This window comes from Sciurus carolinensis, chromosome 19, assembly GCF_902686445.1.
Source record: "Sciurus carolinensis chromosome 19, mSciCar1.2, whole genome shotgun sequence".
NCBI lineage: Eukaryota > Metazoa > Chordata > Mammalia > Rodentia > Sciuridae > Sciurus > Sciurus carolinensis.
Window position 1 is genome coordinate 22,463,049 of NC_062231.1, and position 12,089 is coordinate 22,475,137.

Sequence of the window (12,089 nt, forward strand, 5' to 3'; positions counted from 1 at the left end):
TTGTTTTTGTTGACTCTCCGCTTTTCCCGATGTTTGCAGGTTGTTGGATTTTTCAGCCTGCAGTGCAGGATTTATGGGCCAAAAGAAAATGAAGGCAGCCAGTGTGTTCCCGGGGTCCCAAGCCTGTCTGCTTTGCCCTCTCGGCTTTTGAGAATCTCTCAATCTCTCTTTTCACACACACACACACACACACACACACACACACACAGATAAGCTGTACTCAGTGGGAAGAACAGGGAAGGGTGTGTTTACGCCATTTTCCTGAAATATAGTTGCAGCAAAGACAAAACAGGCTATATTCAGATAGATTTTGCACATATGTATTTGAAACTCTATTTTAAAGTAATCATATGACTCTTATTTTTTTGTTTCTAGGTTTTAGGTGTATTCTCTGGATATTCATGAGCTACCATAGAGCTCCAAACTGTAAGAGTGTGTAAGTTTGTAAGTGTGTGTGTGCGAGGCAGAGAATGCACATGCATCCCCTGTGCGCACGTACATTTTTATTTAGAGGGGTGTCTCACTTATTATTATTCTTTCCTCACAGAACTGTTCATTTTTTTTAGAGCAAAATACTGTTTTTTTAATTTGTTCTAATTGGTTGTACATGACAGTAGAATGCATTTATGTATTTTGATAGATCATACATAAATGGAGAGAAATTTCTCATTTTTAAAAAAAAATGACTTGGAATGTCCAAAAAATGATACTTTGGTTTTATTACCAGGACCATGAATTCTTTTATTATTTCCTTTCTCTCATTAGATTGATTTTCCATGTGTCCTTTCTCCTTTGACATTACGCCTGAATTGAAATATTGCTATCTATACCCTCTTGTTACTCCTCACATAAATTTGTCCTCAGAAAACTTGGAATGGAACCACCTTTTGACCCAGTTATCTCACTCCTCAGTCTATACCCAAAGGATTTAAATTAAACAGACTACAGTAACTCAGTCACATCAATGTTTATAGCAGCTCAAGCCTAGAAGCCATTTAACAGATGATTGGATAAAGAAACTGTGGTACATAAACACAATGGAATATTACTCAGTTATAAAGAAGAATGAAATCATGGCATTTGTGGGTAAAGGGATGGAACTGGAGAATATCATAGTGTGCAAAATAAACCAATTCCAAATAACAGAGGGCCAAATATTTTCTCTGATATGCAGACGCTGGTTCACAATAAGGAGGGACTAGGAAAAAACAGACGTACTTTAGATTAGGCAGATGGGAGTGAAGGGAGGGGAAGGATTATGGGGATAGGAACAAGAGTAGAAAGAATTGGACATTATTACCCTATGTGCACATATGATTACACAACTAGTGTAACTACACCATGTACAACCAGAGGAATGAGAAGTTATACTCCAGTTATGTATGATGTGTCAAAATGCATTCTGCTGTCACATACAACTAATTAGAACAAATAAATAATTTTCTAATTAAATCTATATTTTCCTAGTATAGTTTGCATTTACTAATATTTTATCTATTTGGCTAAAAACATATATATGTATATGAACACATACACACATATGTATGTGTGTATATATATGTATAGAGATATATATGCATATATATATTCAACCTAATGGAAAACAGGAAATGAAAATAAATGCTGTATATGCGACTATTACTGGTATGCAATAAAGTTTTAAACACAGTTCAGACTGTCTACTACAGCAGATCCTGAAACTCTCATGTGTTTAAAATCCGTATCTCACTGCTATATTCTATAAATCAATTTTTATTGCAAAACAGCTGTCTTCATTCTTTAGTTGTAGTCTGAGAGTGTTTTCATGGTTTGGTGGAAAACCTGAGCAGTTGAAACAGAGACCTTATGGTCCCCCAAATCTAGAATCTTTATTTTCTGGCTCTTTACAGAAAGCGTTTGTGGGTTCCTAATTTGGAGGGCAATGTCGCTAAAACCCCTAGAGAAATAAAGTGAGTCGATGTGATACCTGTTATTTCTAAAGGATCCTGAGGTTCACATCTGGTCATATACCTAAGAAGTGTGTTGATGGTAATAGTTTGTGACGGGTGAAGAAACTCAGAAGAATATGATGTTATGAGACGGTCTTAGAAATTGCCCATTCAGGAGAATAAAGAACTTCTCCTTATGGTGTTTTACTTTGGCTTTCGTGGGAATATGTCCTCCTGGGTTTTTTTCTTTGGTTCTGGAAATCCTTCTCTGTATCTTCTGCAGGTGTTTCTGCTTCTACCAGTCAGTACATGCATCTCTAGGAAGCGCTGGAGTTAATCTCAACTTCTCCTTTGCAGCTTCATTTAACGTCCATGGGAGATACAAGACCTCTGGTTTTAGGTCCTTACTTGTGCCTTCGATTGCCTGTGATATTTTGCCACCTGATTGGCTTCTAACAAGTTCAAGACTGACTCCAACAATCTCAACCTCTTCTGCTCCCTCTGCTCCGTCTCTGTGCATGGCCCTACCATCTACCATACTGGCCAAACCAAGACCCAAGGAGTCACTTTTCTGTTAGTGTTCTTCTGTTTCATGAGGACATGCCTGCCAGGCTGCTAAATCTCATTTGCTTAAATCTTGTTTTGACATTCTTCATCAAAACAAGTATTCTTTCTTTGGTACATTCTAGAAGATTCACAGTAACCATCTCTTCAAACGATTTTTTTTTTTTCTCTTTCATTCTTTATTTTGTATCCAGGATTTTAGCTTCTTCTTTTCTCCTCTTTTCTACACCATACCGTCTCTTCGATTCATAAACATTGCTCTACTTATGGTTAAAAGTTCTCTTTAAAACTATCTAATCTGCTGCTTGAAGTGTTTTGTTTATTGGTTGGTTTTGTCTTGCACTGGGAATTGAACCCAGGGGTGCTTAACCACTGAGCCACATCCCCAACCCTTTTTATTTTTTATTTTGGGACAGGGTCTTGCTAAGTTGCTTAGGTCCTTGCTAAGTTGCTGAGGCTGACTTTGAATTTGTGATCCTCCTGCCTCAGCCTCTTGAGCTGCTGGGATTATAGGTGTGGGTCACCATGCCTGGCTCTTTGAAGATTTTTAAAATTTTCTGATTTAATAATGATTTTTCCATTCTAGAAGTTATATTTCACTCATTTTCAAATCTGCTAGTTTTTCATTGTGTTCTATAGTCCTGTCATGGTTTCAATGCCTTCTATTATTAATAATTTTGAACACTCTCATTTTTATCATTTTTTCCCCAAATTATTCTGTAATGTTCTTGTGATGAATTTTGTTGCATTAGCCTTCATGAAAAGTTACTCATTTATTTATTAAGTATTAAATCAGGATTTTATGTTCTATGATGGGAGTCCTATATGTGTCATGGTATTTCTGAAAATGTTCCTGGCAAGTGGTTCGACATTATTTTTAAATGCCGTCTCTCTGGCCAGATATTAGAATCTTTCTAGACCCTCATATGTGGAGGGCAGGGCTTCCACTGTCCCTGCTTTCTGCAAATACACGAATCCCAGCTCAGGACGCAATCAGGCCGAAGGATCGTCTCCTTTTCCTCCTGCGTGTTTTCTCCTCATTCTTAGAAGCTCTTGGGTGGCTTAATCTTCCTCATCTGTATCTGTGAGGACATCTTTCCTCGATCCTGGCGTTCAGAGATCTTTTCCTCTGTTTCCTCTTTTAGAAGACTCTGGTCTAGGGACGATCCCTTTCTCTGTGTGTGTGGTAGCAGGGAGATCAGCTGACCTCAAGTGACTGGTTGACATTGACCAGGGGATCTGGTCACCAGCCATGATGATTCTACTGTCCCTCTTCGGAAACACTCCAACCACTTCCCTGCACTCTTCAGATGGGGACTAGAATTTTGACTCCAATGGGAAATGTTGGGCTCTGGCCATGTTCCAAGCCTTCTTGCATTTGCCCCGTGCTCTCGTGGAATATTCTCTACACACGTGGAGGCTTTGTGTCTGGAACGTCTCTCCTGTTGTTCTTCATTCCTGAGTTTATGGATACTCATCTCCCAAGTCTCAGCAGAATCGCTGCTTCTTTGAAGAAGGCTTCCCTGACTCTGCATTACTGTTTAGATTTCCTTCATCATCTGCTTCTATTTCTTTGGACAGGTTATTATGATAAGATCAACAGCACGATTAGTTCAACATCTGATTACCCCACTCCATGGAACAGTGTAAGATCTTTAAGAATACTCTTTGTTTGGATTCACGATCTTTCCCCCAGAATCTACAGTGTCTTAGAAGCTTATCAGACTAATCAAGCTTTGTTAGGAAATGATTTAGGTGGGGACTGTTGGTTGAGGGAGAATTCTTCTGTTACTGAGTTCATATTACAGGATAGGCATTACCTCTAATACATAAATATCAATATATCAAATTTAATACTATCACATTTGATGCTGAGTTCAACCAAGATGGCCATCTGAAAATTCTCATTTATATTTCACATTACTCTTGACACAAATTGGAAAAAAAAAAAAAAACTATGAAAAACTAAGAGTGCTGTTTAATGAGAAAATTTAGAAAAGAAGAGTTATCCCATTAGACAGAACCAAAGGATATTATCACATAGATAGAGCACCAATGGATTCACAGACCATCTGTTCTGCCATTTAAAGCTAATTAAATTTTTAAAAATTTGAGCAATTACGAAACAACCATAAGCCTAAAGTCTGAATCGAGAATGATTTGATAATAAAAAATATAGCTATTACAAATATGCTTAATTAGGAAGTACCTGAGTAAAAGTCTACAAGTCATTAAAGTGGTATTGAAAGAATGAATTATGGTAGATGAATATTTGTGGAATAAATTACCAAGAAGTAACTGACACCTGTTGCATTCTCTTAGACTAATGGATGCATCTGACCTAAAACAGAGTAGCACTTAATTTTGTCACTTTCAGAAAAAAACTTGCAATATACAGCTGGACTGTTAAATACCAACCTATTTACCTACAAAGTAGAAAAGCAAAGATGTTTCTTTATTACATGTCAGATACTTAGTCTTCATTCTTGGTATAATCCTCAATGAATCCATATTGATTATGTGGTTTTCAATAAGATAACAAAATTGCTGAAACTTCCGATGATACTATGCAGGTGGAGACAGGTACATTGAGGCCAGGGGTCAAACAGTTTCACATCACTGAACCATGTGACCTTTCTAAAACCTGGGGATTTGGTAAAGCAGGTGAGATTAGCTTTATTCGCCAGATGAAGATGCTGCAATTTAGATTAGGCTGTTGATTCAAGTTTACATAGGTATATCTTAAGTGAGTTATTCTGACTCTTAAGTCTTTTCCTATTTCAGTATACATGTTATCAGAAAATCAGCATCTTTATATAGTTAGTTAATAATATTTACATGGAAGATTTTTTTTTCCTGTAAGAAAAATTTGCTGGGTGTGGTGGTGCATGCCTGTAATCGCAGCAGTTTAGGAGGCTGAGGCAGGAGGCTCTTGAGTTCAAAGCCAGCCTCAGCAAAAACGAGGTGCTAAGAAACTCAGTAAGACCCTGTCTCTAAATAGAATACAAAATAAGGCTCAGGGGTTGAATGCCCCTGAGTTCAATCCCCAGTACCCCCCAAGAAAAGTTTAATTTGCATTGTATCTTCGCCAATCAGGAGATAAAGCGTCAATGGTGCCTCAGATTCTTGAAGGAAGGATCAGACTGCTCTCATCTAAGAGCAGTGTGTTCAATGTAGCAGATGTTTAGTTACAAATGTATGAAACAGTAGTAAAGTAATGGAAAGAAGAAGACAAAAATCTCTCTTTTATTCATTTGATTATTTGTTCTAATTCATTGTACACGACAGTAGAATACACTTATACATTTTAATAGATCATACCCTATCCACTGCCCTGATAATCGTCGACAATTTTCAAAGCGTTGCTGGACCAGTGAATTAGCATTATTAGACTCATTGTCAATGGGTCTGCTTGATCAGAATCCATGAAGGCAAAGACTGGGGATATGGCTATTTCTCTGAGCCCTTGTGAAAACTCTGTTGTAGTGCATCTTTACATGTGTGAAGATGATTTGAAAGTGGAAAAAATAATCAAGTGTTTGAACCTCATCAGGGGTAGAAAAAAATTTAAAAATCTAACCGTAATATAAATTTTGCCATCTTCATTTATTATGCAAAATTACCAAATTTGAGCCAATATTATTCTAGGCTATGTAGCACATAAAGTGATCTTTAATAATCCAGGCCAATCTGGATTTTGGGGAATTTATATTCAGGATTAAGGAGTTGCATTATTTCTTTTGCTCAATATTGGCTCCCAACACAACATCAACCCGGAATGGGAAGAATCAGCAATGAAGTTATCTTCTGACCTGGTGATTGCCTTTTCTGTGTTTATAACGAAACCATGGACTTCAGTTTAATATAGCAACTGGGTCCATAACCCCAAGGCGGTCTCTTCCGACTGGCCTCTAAAATAGCTATTAAGACCCAGGAAAACTCACAACATCACAAAAGAATTAAGACCGACAGATAGCCTATTGCTAGAAAATGGGAGGAATTTCCACTAACTATAAAGCCAATAGAATTGGATAGAGAAGAAAAAGTGTGGTTTTACAGAAGAGAAGAGCCTCATATTACTGAAAGAGGGGAGGTGCTTCGTGTTCTTTAGTGCGCCTTCTTCCATCCGTTGGTTTTCTTCCTTGCAGAGTCTACTCCCTGTATCTACATCCTAGGGTCTTTGTGAGCTCACCTCCTTCCTCTGTCAGGGTATTAATGGCTGTTGCATTTGCATGTATTACCTGATCAAGGAATTATTGCTTCCTGCAGCAAGAACACCAGGATATAAAGAGTTGGGGGTCAGGGAGCTTTGAAATGGGTGCCCTGCCCTCTGGGGAGCAGAATTCTCAGACGTCAAGCAGGACAGAGAAGCTCAGAGTGGAAAAGATATGGGAGAGACACAGAGCCCTATTTCTAGGACCTGCTTAATTGAGAGGGTATGAACTTCAGGGTCTGGGTTGATGGACACCTCTTTGAATTCCAACAGAAAGAACTCTGGGAATTGGGCCAAGATTTGTGCACTGTAATTTACCTTGCAGACCTAGATCTAAGAAGGGGATCAGATTCATGATCCAATGGACAGCAGCTGGGTACCAGGGCACCCCCTCACTGGTGCACAGCATAAAGAGGACAGATCTGCACTCAGAAGAAGACAAAGACCAAGACACACACACACATACACACACACACACACGTTCAATTACATAGGGAGACGAGGACGCCATTATGAAGGCTAATTTGAAGAGTCTTTTAAGAAGACGATTTGGTCAAGCTATCAGAAGAAAATAATGCACTATTTCAGCTTGAATGAAAGTCCCAATTTAACAAAAGGCTGGGGACCACGTGAAATGAAATATGAAACAGAAATAGAATGTGTGGAAAAGAAAGCAAGTAGAGACACACAGATCAAAGGGAAGGGTGGAAATCTCATCAAGATAAAGGTAGTAGAGAGAGACATTTAAATGCAAAAGCATATTCAAATATCTGTCGGAGGCCATGAAGATAAGAATCACAACTGCAGAAAATAAAACCTTCTGTGGGTAGCACAAAACTCAGGTGCCATTTCTGAAGACAAGAGAGAAAGACAAAGTTAATTCAAGAAACCTTTATTAGACAAAAAGTGGTCTGTAGAAGTTACAGAAATAAATAATAAGCACCTGGGATATTCTCAAAGAAGAAACCAATAAAGAAAGAATCGTTCGAGAAAAAAACAAAACAAAACAAAAAAACTGATAAATTTCCACAGCTGATGAAATGATATGAGTTAAAAAAAATTGCACCAAAATATTACCAGAAAGTGAAGTAAAAAGACTCATACCAAAGCAAGAATCCTTAGAGTTATCCAGGTAAACCACCCACATGCAGCAAACCACCCACACATGAACCACTGGAACTGGCCTCTGAATTTTCCATGGCAATATTAGCTGCAATTAGGCAATTGAACAGTGGCTTCAGATTTTTGATGTGCTATCTCTGAAACCTAAAAATTCCACAGCAAATATCCCTCCATGTATTGAGGCCACCCAAGAATATTCTCAAAGATCAAAGTGCTTAAAAATGTATACCAGGGATTTGTCCTTCCTTAAGATAAAACTAAACACGAATTACAGACGAGAAGCGAGTAAATTGATGTAAATCAATAATGAGGAAAATTACAATTCAAGAGATTTAATGATGGATTTTAAAAGCACTTAAACAATTATTTCCAATGTAATGTCAAAAATAGTTGATGAAATAAGATGCTGGGTGTAATAATAATTTAATAACAATCATTTGCTTCTAAAACCATATCTGCTCAAATGAACTGTTTGAAAAGGGCAGAGAAATGCAACGTGGTAATTTTCTCATCTTTTGTGAACAGATAATAAAGAAATAAAATGGAATTACTTCAAGAAATAGAGAAAGATTGATTAATGGAGGTTATCATGAAAATTCAAAGCAACTGTTTAAGAATTTTAAACTGGAGGAACTTTTTTTTTTTTTTCTATAGTAAAAGACAGAAAACAGGGACACATTCCAGAAAGCATAAAATAAGACTCATGAAAATTAGTATGAAGGTATTATATTCTTGTTTTCCAAGAAAAAGGCAATCTGAGTTGGTTTCCTATTCAGTATGTAACTATATAAGCTATACATGGAGAAAGTAATAAAAATAAAATCATGCTAAAAATGCTAAAAATTAAAGAGCTGAAAACAATTTATCCAGAAACACATAGAAAGCAGAAGACAGTCGGAAACTATTTCAGATCAAATGAAAGCCAAAGCTTTAGATGATGTGAAAAATGACCTTTTCAAAATCAATAAAAACGAACTCCTGGAAAATCTACAGGAAGGGGAAAAGAATAAAAATACAAATGAAAGTCGATCCAATTTGAGAAGCAATAATGAGAGGAATTTTTTCTTAGCAAATATTAAAATATCTCAATGAACATAAGGACTGAATGCAACATATAGCATTATTCTATGTACTAGAAAGAAAAAAACTTCTAATTTTCTGTGTCATGTTGTAAGGATCAGTTCCCTTTCAGGAAAACATTTAACATGTGAAAAACTGTACATCTTAGAACCGATGAATTCCAATATCCTACAGTTCTCACAGTTGAAAGAGCGGTATGCTAAGCACAAATTATGAACTGATGAATGGAGTAGCACATAGATGAAATAAATGTTTACATGTTGTGTCAGTCAGGGTTCTCTAGAGGAGCAGAACCCACAGGAAGTGTGATGATAAAGGGGATTTATTGGATGGGCTTCCATGACCAGAACCTGGATGGTCCACAGTGGCCTCTGCAGCTGGAGAGCTGGAAGAACCAGCTGCTGCGTAGCCCAAGAGGAGGAAGCCCCAGAACAAGAGGGACCAACAGTGCTACCTAGTCCAAGACCAAGGCTTCTGGAAACTCCCTGGAGAATCCCTGGCAGAGTCCACTTTGGAAAAGTGAAGAAGCAAGAGTCAGATATCCTCAGAGGATGGAAGCAGCAATCAAGAACCTGTTCAAGAAGAGCCGAGCTGCATCTGTCTCTGCTTCCTTGTTCTTCCAGCTTTTATTCCATCCTATTGGGCAATGCTGTCCATGCTGAGGGAGGGTCTCCACTCCAGTTGCTATTCCACATGCCAATCATTCCTAGACACGCCCTCATGGACACACCCACAAGCCTCTTAATCATCCACATCTCTTAATGCAATCAAGCTGACAATTCACAGTAACCATTACACATGTATAAGATCTTAATAAACTCAGTAAGATCTGAATACATGACACCCTAAAACAAGGACAGTCAACTGACTGGGAAGATAGAGAATACCTAATAAACAGCATGCAGGAAAGAAGACATTCTGACATAGAGGCTAAGTCTGGGCTCACTGTGCGGGTGTCTTCGTTACATACAACAGTAACAATAAAACAAAACAGCATAAAAATGAACATCTAAATAGCCTTGGAGGGTTAGATCTGATTACTATTAAAACACGAGGGTGCAAACCACAAAGGGCAAAACCAATTCAACTCTGGAAATTTAATTTATCAGAACATCACAGACATATCAATCAACAGCTAAAAATTACAGCAAGGCATACACTGTCATAATTTTGGTAGAAGAATGTAATCAAACACTAGCAATCTCTGGGTGAACTGAGAGAGTGTTTGAGCAGTACAAAAATTAAAAGGCGAGTTTTATTGAATGTTTTTTAAAAATCTATCACTTAACTTGCATAAAGTAGCATCCAAAATGGAAAAACAGGTGAAGGAAAATAAGGGACAACTTCAGGGTAGAATAGAAATGGTCACATAAAAACTTTGCCTTCATATATATTTTAGATTAAAAAATTAGAAGATAATACAGGAAAATGTCAGTTATGGTTATCTCTGGGCTTGGGGGTTAGGGATGTTTCTAATTTGTGGGGGGTACTGTTTTGCTTAGATGTTTTGGTCTTTTAAAAATGCATTCTACTGTCATGTACAACAAATTAGAACAAATAAAAATATAAAAATAAATAGAAAATTAAAATATTCTCAAATGAGGATTTTTTTTTCTTTTTGGTGCTGGAAATTGAACTCAGAACACTTTACCACTGAGCTACCTCCCCAGCCCTTTCCACTGCTTACAGGAGTTGTTCTTCACCATCAGGAATTCTGCATGCACATGTGTACAGGGATCAGGATGGTGCCAAGGTCCCCCAGCAGTATTAGAGGAAAGGATCCAGAGGCATAGGGTCTCCTTTAGCTGAGGCTGGGGGTCTTGCCTCCAGGAAGTCTACACCTGGACAGCACAGGGTCTGTGCAGAGATTACAATGCCCAAGGGCGTCCTGACCCATCTTCAACAACATAACACTGAAGCATCAATGGGCCACAATTAAGGGTGGTAAGGAGGAAGATGAGCCAGCTGCATACCTTTGTGAGGGTGCTGGCCAGATGCCATGGGCCAGATGTGTATTTCTGGGTGTCTTTCATGCTACTTCTCATAGGATTGACTTTAAGCAACTCACACATATTCTAACAATTAACTTTTACATGGGAAAAGAACATGAGGGACTACAAATTGGGGCAACCAGTCTGAAAAGCAGTAGGGAGATTCCTAAGAAAACTAGGAATGGAACCACCATTTGAGCTGGTTATCCCACTCCTTGGCATGTACCCAAAGGACTTAATACCAGTATACTATAGTGATGTGTCCACATCAATGTTTACAGTAGCTCAATTCATAAAAACTAAGCTATGAAACCAACGTAGGTGCCCTTCAGCAGATGAATGGATAAGGAAATTGGGGTATATATACACAATGGAATATTACTCAGTCATAAAGAAAAAAATGACTTTATGCCATTTGCCAGCAAGTGGATAGAACTGGAGACTATCATGCTATGCGAAATAAGCCAATTCCAAAAAAAATCAAAGGTTGAATGTTTTTGCTGATATGTGGAAGCAAAACCAAAATAAGGGAGGAGAGGGGAAGAATAGACATACAATAGATTAGACAAAGGGGAATGAAGAGAAGGGAGGAGGGAGGATAGGAAAAGGAAAGGCAGAGGAATTGATCTGATATAATTTTCCTCAGTAGTTATATCAATACACCATAGTGAGTCCCACCCTTATGTACATCTATAAGAATTGGATCCTAACTAGAATAAGAAATATTCCATGCTTCTACAATGATATCAAAATGAATTCTTCTGTCAGGTATAACTAAAAAGAACCAATATTTTTTTTTTAAGTGCAAGGGAAAGTTCTAGAAAGAGAAAACACACAGCTTCAGTTGCTCTAGTTACCATGTGTTGCTTGGTCTAAGAAGTCAGATGAGATTGCTGAATTTTCCCATGCAGTATCTAATAACAGCATTCAGAAATGCTGTCCCAGGAATCATCTTTTGGGAAACATTCTTCCTCCTTCCCACATCCAGCAGAGAAAGGAACTGGATCTATATTGCCAGTTGGTGTTTCAGATGGATGCATACAGCAAGGTAATGTTGAGAGTGCCTGTGTGTTTAATGCTGTTTTCTCCAGGTGGAGCATCCCATGTGATTACAGTTCATTTATTGCAATTAACAAGCCATTATGAACACATATTAACCGTACGATAGGAACCAAGTTCATGCTTCTTTCA